General features: G+C 51.1%; 2 long non-coding RNA genes across 5 annotated transcripts; one reads left to right on the top strand and one right to left on the bottom strand.

The window, feature by feature from the left end:
* Positions 1-591: 591 nt before the first annotated feature.
* On the bottom strand, positions 592-2323 carry LOC309613902. The gene is made up of 2 exons (XR_014235935.1): positions 2199-2323; positions 592-851 (listed from the first exon to the last, which is right to left on the bottom strand). It is a non-coding gene; the product is annotated as an uncharacterized lncRNA (long non-coding RNA).
* Positions 850-9175, top strand: LOC309613900. 4 transcript variants are annotated; one of them, XR_014235930.1, is made up of 3 exons: positions 850-2415; positions 3105-3237; positions 8328-9175. It is a non-coding gene; the product is annotated as an uncharacterized lncRNA (long non-coding RNA). The 4 variants fall into 4 exon arrangements; XR_014235931.1 differs by lacking the exon at positions 8328-9175 and adding an exon at positions 4863-7841; XR_014235932.1 differs by lacking the exon at positions 8328-9175 and adding an exon at positions 4369-4855.
* The last annotated feature ends 777 nt before the right edge of the window (positions 9176-9952 follow it).

The raw sequence follows: 9952 nt of genomic DNA, 5'->3' as shown, positions 1-9952 counted from the left end.
CGGCCTCCCCTCCCCCATGGCGCCGGCGGCCCCAGCGCCCCCTAGCGGTGGCCAGGTGCTCTGCGCTGCACGTCGCGCCTGCGCACAACGCGTCACGACGCGCCTTCCGGTCTGCGCGGGAGCCGGGCGTGGGTCCGTTGCGTCCTCGTGACGGCTGCGGGTCTGCGGCGCCCCGGGTCCCGAGGGGGCGGGGCGGGACGAGCCGCCGGGGGCGCACGTGCGGGGCTGGCGGAGGCTTGGGGCCGTGCCCCGCGCAAGTGGGGCCCGCGGCCGGACGTGTACGGCGGCCGGGCTGTGATGCGCGTTGGGGGCATCCGCGCGGGCCGGAGGGGGTGCAGGCCGGCTGCCGCCTCCGCAGCCTGAGTTTAAGTTCCCGGAGGGCCGACGCCGCTGGTTTCCTGTCGGCGCGCTGTAAAATGCTTAGTAAAATCAGTGAACGGAGGGTAAATTAATTATTAGGATATTCAGGAAGTGTTGTTTTAGGTCTTTTATTCTATCACCTATGCTATAGGTTTTATTTATGGGATTCTACGTGAGAAACACCTTTGGGCCCATAGTAAGCAAGGAGTCTGTGGTAGTTACTGTTATGGCTGTTGCCTTTTTTTTTTTTTTTTTTGTTCTTTGACTTTATTCCGTTAAGTGTAAAAAGATTTGAGCAGGGCCTTATAGAGATTGAAAAGCAAACAAACTTTCCCCTTTTTTTCTGCCATTTTATCTTAAAGGCTCACAGTTGCATTGCCACTGCTGGTTGCTCTGCCAAGTTAGTGTTTCTCAGAAGTTTACCCACTTCCGTGGGTAATACCTAGTACGTACCAGACGTTGCCACAGGTCCTAAGGAAGGTGGGCCACACCTAGGTAAGAGGAAACCTAAAAGTGGTTAAATTATAAAGGAAATCAGGAAGTATCTCGCCCAAAGTTCAGGCTGATGGTACATGTTTAACAGCTGGCAGGGGGAGGAGTGCATATGTAGACACATACATTTATTATGAATTTTAACTAGTATAAAGCATGTGCAGTACACAGCCTACCAAAAATGGTAAAACATACAGTACTCTTGTAAATTCCCTGGAGCCAGTTGATTCTCAGATGTTGCTATTGCTTATTTTTGATGAACTCTTGTATCCATGGCCAACCTGTGGTTAAAATTCAATCATAATCTATCAAATTGAGTTGTCTCCCAACCCACTGTTTTTCCAATAAATTTATTGTCATTAAGTGTAATATGTGATATGAACTTTGGTTGATTTAATCACATCAATGAGTAAGACAGAAATGAACCAAAAAGATATAGATCTTATTCATCAGTGATGTAAGCAACTTCTTTGCTGTATTGGATCATTTTCCAGTACTGGATGAATATTTTGTGCCAGTCATAATTTAATGGCTAAAAACTGGACACAATTTTAAGTTTAGCTGCACTGTTAATTTTCTCCATTACTAGACTAGGGGTTGGCAAATGTTTTCTACAAAGGGCCAGATACATATTTGCCGGACACCAATGGTCTCTGGCACATATTCTTTGTTTTATTTTTTACGAACCTTTAAAAATGTAAAAGCCATTCTTAGCTTGAGCAAGGGCCTCGTTTGGCCTTCAAGCTCTGAATTGTAGCATTTTCAGAGTTCCACAGTGTAACTATTTCTCTAATGGCCAACTTGGGAGTATCTGAACCAACATTGAATGCAGAGTTAGGGAAAGTATTTCCACCATACAGGTACAAGAGAGGTAAGTAACCTCAAAAGCACTGGTTTTAGTAAAATAATCATGAAGTGGTGAGTTTTGAGACCTTGTTTTTGATAGAATTGATTTTACTCTATATAATTCAATTTTTTATAACATCTATGTTTAACAGCTAGCTCATGGAATTCCTGAATATTTAACAATCAGCTCTAACTGGCTGTAACTCCACACTGGTCTTACCTCTAAGTGGACCTGGGGGTGGGTAAGCCAGGCTTCTGGGAGGGTAAGCGATGTTCTGTTTCTGGGTTAAACTTAGACACACGGGAAGGTGAAACACCCCCACCGCCCCCAATGAGTCAATGCCCTGTATCATCACCTCCCCATGAGTGTGGGCAGGGCCTGCAATGTGCTTCTAACCAGTAGAATTTGGTGAAAGGGCTGTGATGTCATCCCTTTGGGTAGCATTGTATGTAAAGGGAGTTGGATGTCACGCCCATCATTCCCAGGACCCCATGACAACTGGAGACAGACTCTCCCGCTGGCCTCTCAAGAACAAACAGCCCCAGAGAGGGACGCTTGGCAGGGGACCATGGAGCTTCTTGGACCTGAGGGCAGCAAGCAGCCCAGAAGAAGCTGGGCCAGCACCTCAATCGTGGCCACGTGGGACCCTTAGCAGAGGACCAGTTGAGCCGTATACCCGGACTCCTGCCCCACGGACACCGAGGTTGGAAATGTGTGTACGTTTTAGCTGCTAAACTTGTGGTCCTTTGTTTTGCAGCCCTAGACGTATGCGTCTTTCTGTATGTGAGTTACATTTCTCAATTTGTAAAGGTTGGGGAGGAAATGTAAGTACAATAAAAATAGCAGGAAATAACTGCACCAGAATGCTCTCGGGTAGTCTGAGGAGGGTTGGCAGTGGGTTTTAGTGGGTTTGTTTGCCCCTGTGATCTCACTGTCCTGACTCTGTGGCCTGTCTACACTGCAAAGTGGGTGTGAGGTTGAGAGCTGGATTCCAGTGCCTGAGTTTTTACCTCCTGCCTACCTGTGTCCACGAGCCTCTGTTTCCTCACCTTTAAATTGGAGATGACAGTGGTCCCTGCCTTGTGGGACGGCGTCAGGATGTGGTGAGATGGCCCCTTTCAGGGGACCACGTCGTTAAGTGGCCAGCATTCCTTGTAGCCCTCACCCATTACAGAGCCATCAAGGGGCAAGGGGTGCTGACCCCAGCTCTGGGCTGGGTCCGGGTGAGTCTACACCACACAGGGTGACCCGCCAGCAAATGATTCTAAGTCACCGTCTGCCATTCCCTGAGCCATTCAGGAAAGATCAGGCGTCCAATTGAAACAGGCGTTTGGTAGGAGTTTCCAGAGAAGGGTTCCCATCTTCTACGAGGCAGCTGTGAGAAGAAATGGCCTTTCCCCTCCAGGGGCAGTGGCAGAGGATGAGCCGTGTGCAGCCTGGGACGATGCAACCATCGGGCTTCCGGCGTCATCATCAACCGAGGAAGCTGGAGCCCTGGGTCAAGCCACACCGAAATTCCACCTGCACCCAGATCCCAGGTATGTGACTGACACGCTTCGGCATTGTTTAGACCATTCTGAGTTGGGTTTTCTGGTGCCTGATGGGCTGAACCTGCATCCTGATTCGTTCGCCATGTAAAGCCATTAACCAGGTCCGTACACGGGGATGGGGACGAGGGACAGTGGCCGTTGGATGCTGTGTCTGCAGCTCCGCCTAGACATGGGCGGGCGTGGCACAGGGGTGGCGTGTTTTCAGGGCTGAAGCCCTTTGTGGCGTGCGACATATCGCCTGCAGCTGCTCCCCAGGCGTTCTGTCACTTCATCCTCAGAATGGCCTTGGGGGGGGGAGGCAGGTACTGTTATCACCCCATCTTAGCTCAGGCGGCTATAATAAATGCCACAGATGGGGCGGCTTAGACAACAGACACTTATTTTCTCACAATTCTGGAGGCTGCAAGTTTGAGATCAATATTGGTTTCCTCCGAGGCCTCTCTCCTTGGCTGGGGGACGGCCATCTTCTCCCTGTGTCTCTACATGGTCATCCCTCTGTGCGTGTCTGTGTCCTGACCTCCTCTTCTTATAAGGGCACCAGTCCCATGGGATTAGGGTCCACGTTGTGCCCTCACTTTGCCTTACTCACCTCTGTAAAGGCCAGTCTGCAGATAAAGTCACGCTCTGAGGCACTGGGGCTCAGGCCATCAACATATGAATTTGGAGGAAATGCAGTTCAGCCACAACAAAGCCCCACTTTACAGCTGAGGACGCTGAAATAGAGGCCACGTCACTTGCACGAGGCCACGTGACTTATAAGGAGCAGGGCCAGGGCTCACACCCAGGTAGCCTTACTCCCTGCTGTGGACTGAATGTTTATCCGTCCCCTCCCCCACCATTCATTTGTTGAAACACTAATCCCCAGTGTGATGGGGCCTTTGGGAGATAACCAGGTCATGAGGGTGGAGTCCTTGTGGATGGGGTTGGTGCCCTTATAAGAAAAGACACAAGAGCAATTTTTCTCATTCTCCCCCCGCAACGTGAGGACACGGAGAGTAGGCAGGCTCTCGCCAGACATCTGATCAGCTGACACCTTGGTCTCGAGCTTCCCAGCCTCCAAACTGTCAGAGATAAATGTCTGTTGTTTAAGCCACCCAGTCCGTGCTGTGTTTGTTACAGCAGCCGAGCTGACTAAGACACTCCCCGCATCAACCATGCTCTACCTCCTCTGAAAACATGCCGTGAAACACTTCCGTGCTACAGGGAGGTCGCCGTCAGCCGTGTCGTCGTTTCCTCTCTGTGTTGCGCCTGCGAACATGGTCAGGGCCGGGCACAGTCTCCACAGATGCTGCCAGGTGCCCGGCTTGAGTTTGCAAGGATGCTCCCGTCCTAACGGGGGCCTGGCAGTTGTCAAATGAATGAAGGGAAGGGGCCTGGGGCCTGAGGAAAGGAAACTTCCACAGGAGAACCTTCTAATCCCCCTGTTCCACCGCGGGGACAAATGCAGCCCCAGGAAGCATCCAGCCACGTGCCCCCCGCAGGGACGATGGTTTCCAGGCCTGGGCAGGCCAGGCTGCTTTCCTTCCTGTTTAACCCTCCCCGTCACTCCCCACCCCGTGCCTGGTCACCTTCCGCTTGCGTCCCAAGCCCGCCTTGCTTTTGTGTGGTCACAGGAGCCCCCTTCAGCCTGCCCACAGCTTAGCCGAGCCTGGCCCAGCGCCGGGTCCCTGTCCCCAGGCCTGGAGGCCAGACCGCGATGCCGCCTCCGCCGAGGAGCCCTCCTTGCACCCTGCCCCAGGGAATCGGCATGTCCGTCTCCAGCCCTGCCTCCTGTCTGCTGGATTTCACAGGAGAAACCGGGTCTCCAGGCCCCAGCGGGCCCTAGCGCTTGGCGAGGCCCAGCCGCCGCCCCCTGGGCCCACCCGAAGCGCAAGGCCGCACCCCCGGGCTGCTGCAGCCCAGCGAACAAAGGCCCCGCGGCCTTGGAGCTCTCGCTGTGGCCTATCGAAACCTCGAGGTGGTTCCCTATTAACCACTCCCTTTGGTGCCTCCGAGGCCAAAAAAGGAGTCGAACAAAACCTCTTTTCTAAGCAGGAAGAGCTTTGTAGAGAGAGAGAGAGCTGAGCAGAGAGGGTCCCCAGCCCCTCTCACCGGCGAAACGCTCACCAGACGCCTGCCGGGGCCTCCCGCACCCGCACACACGAACAGGAGCCGCCTGGAGAGGGGTCTGGACCTCAGCCGGTTGCGCCTGTGCCCCCAAAAGGCTGTGCAGGGATGGCCAGCGAGGGGTCTCACCTGCACGCAGCCCCTGCCTTGTTTTATTTTAGAAACCAACAAGACCCAATAAAATGGTATTTTTTAAAAGTGGACACATACTAGGAGGATGGGAGAGATGAAACAAAAATCCCACCTGCTTTCTTTCTCCGACATAACCTTGAACCTCAACCCCTTTGTCTGTTTTTTTCCCATGTTGTTGTCCTGCCTTAACCAATAAGTGATACTGCATTATTCGTTCATCTATAAATAGGAAGTTTGGCTGCTCTTTTTTAACAGAAGGCCCAGGCCGGAGCACTAGGCAGTCATTTCCCCAGCGAGCCCTCATCCCCCCAGGGACCAAGGGGAATGTGATCTCTGGTCCCGTGTCTGGGTCTGAATTGTCCTGTTACAGAGAGAAATGGCCTTTATATCCAGGTGCTGGGGCCCCTTATCAGGCAGGAGGAGCAACAGTCCGAGACGTTTATGCCTCTGAGTGCAGGCAAGCTCTTTGTCGTTAAAATTTAATTTGAAGGGAAAAAAGGAAAGACAAAAAGCTGGCTCAAAGAGCATCGGCATGTCATCCATTTAGATTTGAGGGCAGAAGTCCATCCAGAAGCAACGCAGAGCATGAGCTTGGAAAATCAGATGAATAAAGAGACAGCAGTTTATTGAAAAAGCATCATCCTTGGCCTCGCAAGGCAGGGGTGTGACTCACGGTACAGATTTCGGCCTGCCCGGGATATGGCCTCCCTCTGGCATGCCGGTCTCACCTTGAACACGGCCTTGGGCTCTGAGCACAGAAGCCTCCCACTAGCAATGTTCGTCCAGTCCTGAGCCCTTGCTGAGTTCTGGGTTCCGTGGAGCGGGTATTATTTTCCTGTTTTACAGGTGAGAACACCAGGGCTCCCAGGGGACATGCAGCTGCCCTGGTCTAGTCACGAGAACAGGCCGCTTAGCGTAAACCTAGGATTTAAACCCAGGTCTGTCTTGCTCCGGAGTCCATGCTCCTTCCCCTGAACTTGGCCTCTTGAATAATTTATGAGAACACACTTTGGGGCCGGGGGAGGGTGGTTCTCACGTGCTGCCGCCCAGGAGACCAGGGGAGCACAGTCTCACATGACACCACCAATGCACTGCTCCAACCCAAGAGGGCTAGCAGTGCTCTTGTCACAAAGAAAAACCTGAGAGGCAGATTCTGCAACTGGATTTGCGATCGGTGACGCCTGCTCGTTCCTCAGAGGTTAACGGAGTTAAACGGCTGGAATGTGGATGGTCTTGCCTGGCATGCGCTGTAATCACATAGGGGGAAATTGCTAGCACGGCAGTGAAAAAGTACTTCTGGAGCTTCGCTATTGTGAGGGTTTTTTTTTTTTTTAATTAAATAAAATGACCCTCTAACAGGAAAGATGATTATAATAATAGCTCTACAGAGCTTCCGAAGGAGCCAGCACACCAGTGAAGGTAGGAAATTTAAGGAACAGCTGAAGGCCCACTCACTGTGATTCCAGGAAGTGCTGAGGCCCTTGATGGCTGACCTTAAAAAAAAAAAAAATGCCACTAATAATTGGAAAGTTTTGTGTACTGGCTTTATGGTTTGCAGCACAAAGCAATGCACGGGGTGCCACCAAAAAATTCAGAGACCTCCCTCCCACCCCATCCCCAGCACAGGTTTTTATTTTTCCCAAACTGGAGATTGGAAAGATGCCACACCTTTGACCTAACGTCAGAACTCAGCACAGGAGAACAGTGAGGGAGTCCTGGCGCTTAGGTTCTCAACTCACCTCCTTTCCCCTGTGCGGTCCTTCCAAAGCACCAATTTATAGTGTTTTGCAAAGAGTAATTGATCAATGCCTGTGCTATGCAGTTACTTAACATGATGTCCACTAGGGATTTTTAATAACGTGGGGAAACACTGTATAAAGTGAAGTGGAAAAAGCAAGATAGGAAACTGAGCATGTGTGTGTTGGGAAGAAAATGCACCCAACTTTTTTTTTTTTTTTTTTTTTTTTTTTGCACCCAGCTCTTCTGAAAAGCCGTCAGTGGTGAAGTCATGCCTGTGATTAGTTTCTTTTTGATACATATTTTCCTAATTTTCTGCAGTGACCATATGTTGCATCGTGGCCTGTAGTTTTTTTCAGTGAAGTTTAACAGAAACTGGGAAAACTTTCTCCTATATTCTTTTTCTCCCATATGCTTCCTTTTTCTGGTGATTGAGTTTTGTGGTCCATTTACGTTCCTTTTATTTAATTCTTGCCATGGCTGCTTGTTGCTTGGTAACAATCGTTGTTACTGATTGCCTTTTCCTCATTGGTACTCTGTAGTGACGCTGAATTGCAGAGCAAAACGGTGTGAAATGATTTCAGACCAGAGCAATAAACGAAACTATCTGACCTCAATTATCACACTTTCCACCTTAGGAGTTGTGGGTACTGCTGCCAACTTCCCCAAACATTACATTTAATAAATGTACTAGAAAGAACAACGCCTTAAACATCCGTGGTTCCTAGCTTTCCGCTCCCATGCCCAGCCGTGAAATTCTCCTCTGCCTGTCCCTGAGAGGCTGCTGGTCTCCGGGACCCTGTTCTCTCTCCTTTGTAGCAAATGTGTTGTAGTTGCCGACCTACCAGCCTCCTCCCCACCCTTCTCTTTCTCCTGCCACGAGAACCCAGATTCTTGTCCTGTACCATCTTTCCTTCAGCTTCAGGAGACCTGGGGCCCAGCTCCTAAGAGAAACCCATGATTGGGCTAAGAAAAGCATGGTGGTCGCAAACCCCTTGCCTGGAAGTGGTTTAAACACAGGCATGTGGTGTCTTTTCGGCAAATGAGACGTCAGGGGAAGTGGGCTGGGGGAGGGAGATCCTGAGAGAAGTGTTTGTTCCTAGAAAAGAGATGCACGAAGCAGAGACGGTCTCCAGATCCTGGTTTGGGAAGATGAGGGGCCTCAAGCCCTTGCAGCCACCTCAAAATCACAAGAGTCGATCCATCAAGGACAAAGGAGCCAAGTGCTGGCCAGAAGCTGAGTCCTTGATGGCATCACTGAATCAGTCCTCCTAGGGCCGCCCTTTCTCCTGAGTTCTCGTCTGTAAGGTCATAAACCTGCTCCGTGCGGGAGCCGCGTCAAGCTGGGCTCTCTGTTATTTGCCGTCAAAGCCTCCCACGTGAGCCAGTGCCAACGCTAAAGGTTTGCATGATGGCAATCCCCGGGCCTCCCCCTTCGTGGGGTAACCCACGCGTCGTGGACCATCCCCAGCACTCCCGGTCTAACCTGTGATCCTGGGATAATTGTCACGAGTGTCCTGGTTCACTCTCCGGAGTGTCCCAGTTTCAGATGATCAGTTATACAGTTGTTGTTATGAGTTGAGTTGTGTCCCTGAAAAATTCACCTGTTGCAACCCTACCACTAGTAACTCGAAATGGGACCTTGTTTGGAAATAGGGTGGTCGCAGATGTAATTAGTTAAAATGAAACTGTATCGGAGTAGGGTGGGCCTCAAATCCAATATGATTTGTGTCCTTATGTAAAGGGGAAAATGGAGACAGACAGGCACACAGGAGGATGCCCTGGGAAGATTAGAGTTAAGCTGCCACAAGCCAAGGAACTGCCAGCAGGTGGGAGAGAGGCCGGGACAGACCCTTCCCTACAGCCTGCAGAGGAAGCACAACCCTGCCGACACCTTGATCTCAGACCTCTGGCCTCCTGAACTGCGCGATAATATATTTCTGTGGTTTAAGTTGCTCCATTTGTGGTGCTTTATTACGGCAGCCCCAGCAAACTCACACAGACATCCTACTGCAGGTATGTCTGAGGAGGAAGGGGGATCCCTTCTGGCTGCAGATGATCAGCGGTGTCGGCCTTGCAGGGGCCTTGGAGGAAGGGTAGGGTGTCAACAGGCGGGGATGCTGTGTGGGGAGAGGGTGTGAAACACCCATGGAAACATGTGAGCCAAAAGCAAAATTACAGACAAGGCTGTTACCTCATCCAGCTGTAATGATATCGGGGCAAAGGAACAACTCAACTCGAGGGCATCAAGCTCCTCTGAGAGGATGGATCCTCCCGTGGAGAGTGGCAGCAAAGAGGTGACAGAGTATCCTGTACAGCGCGGTACCCATTCAAGTACACGCAGATACACCAATGAAACAACAGAGCACTCAGACACAGATCCACGTGCATAAACAATTGATGACAGAAGTGGCACTGTGGAGGCGTAGTTTTCAATCAATGGTGCTAAGAAAATTAGGTATTCACATGGAAAAAGAACGAAAGGGAATCCCTACCTCACATCATACGCAAAAATCAATTGCAGTTGGATTGAAGAATTAAATGTGGAGCTTCCCTGGTGGCGCAGTGGTTAAGAATCTGCCTACCAATGCAGGGGACACGGGTTCGAGCCCTGGTCCAGGAAGACCCCACATGCCACGGAGCAGCTAAGCCCGTGCACCACGACTACTGAGCCCGCTCTCTAGAGCCTGCGAGCCACAACTACTGAGCCCATGCTCTAGAGCCTGTG

The sequence above is a fragment of the Balaenoptera borealis genome, assembly GCF_965194805.1.
Source record: "Balaenoptera borealis genome assembly, chromosome: 16".
NCBI classification, from domain to species: domain Eukaryota; kingdom Metazoa; phylum Chordata; class Mammalia; order Artiodactyla; family Balaenopteridae; genus Balaenoptera; species Balaenoptera borealis.
The sequence above is the reverse complement of the archived record's forward strand: the minus strand, read 5'-3'. Positions and strand labels throughout refer to the sequence as shown.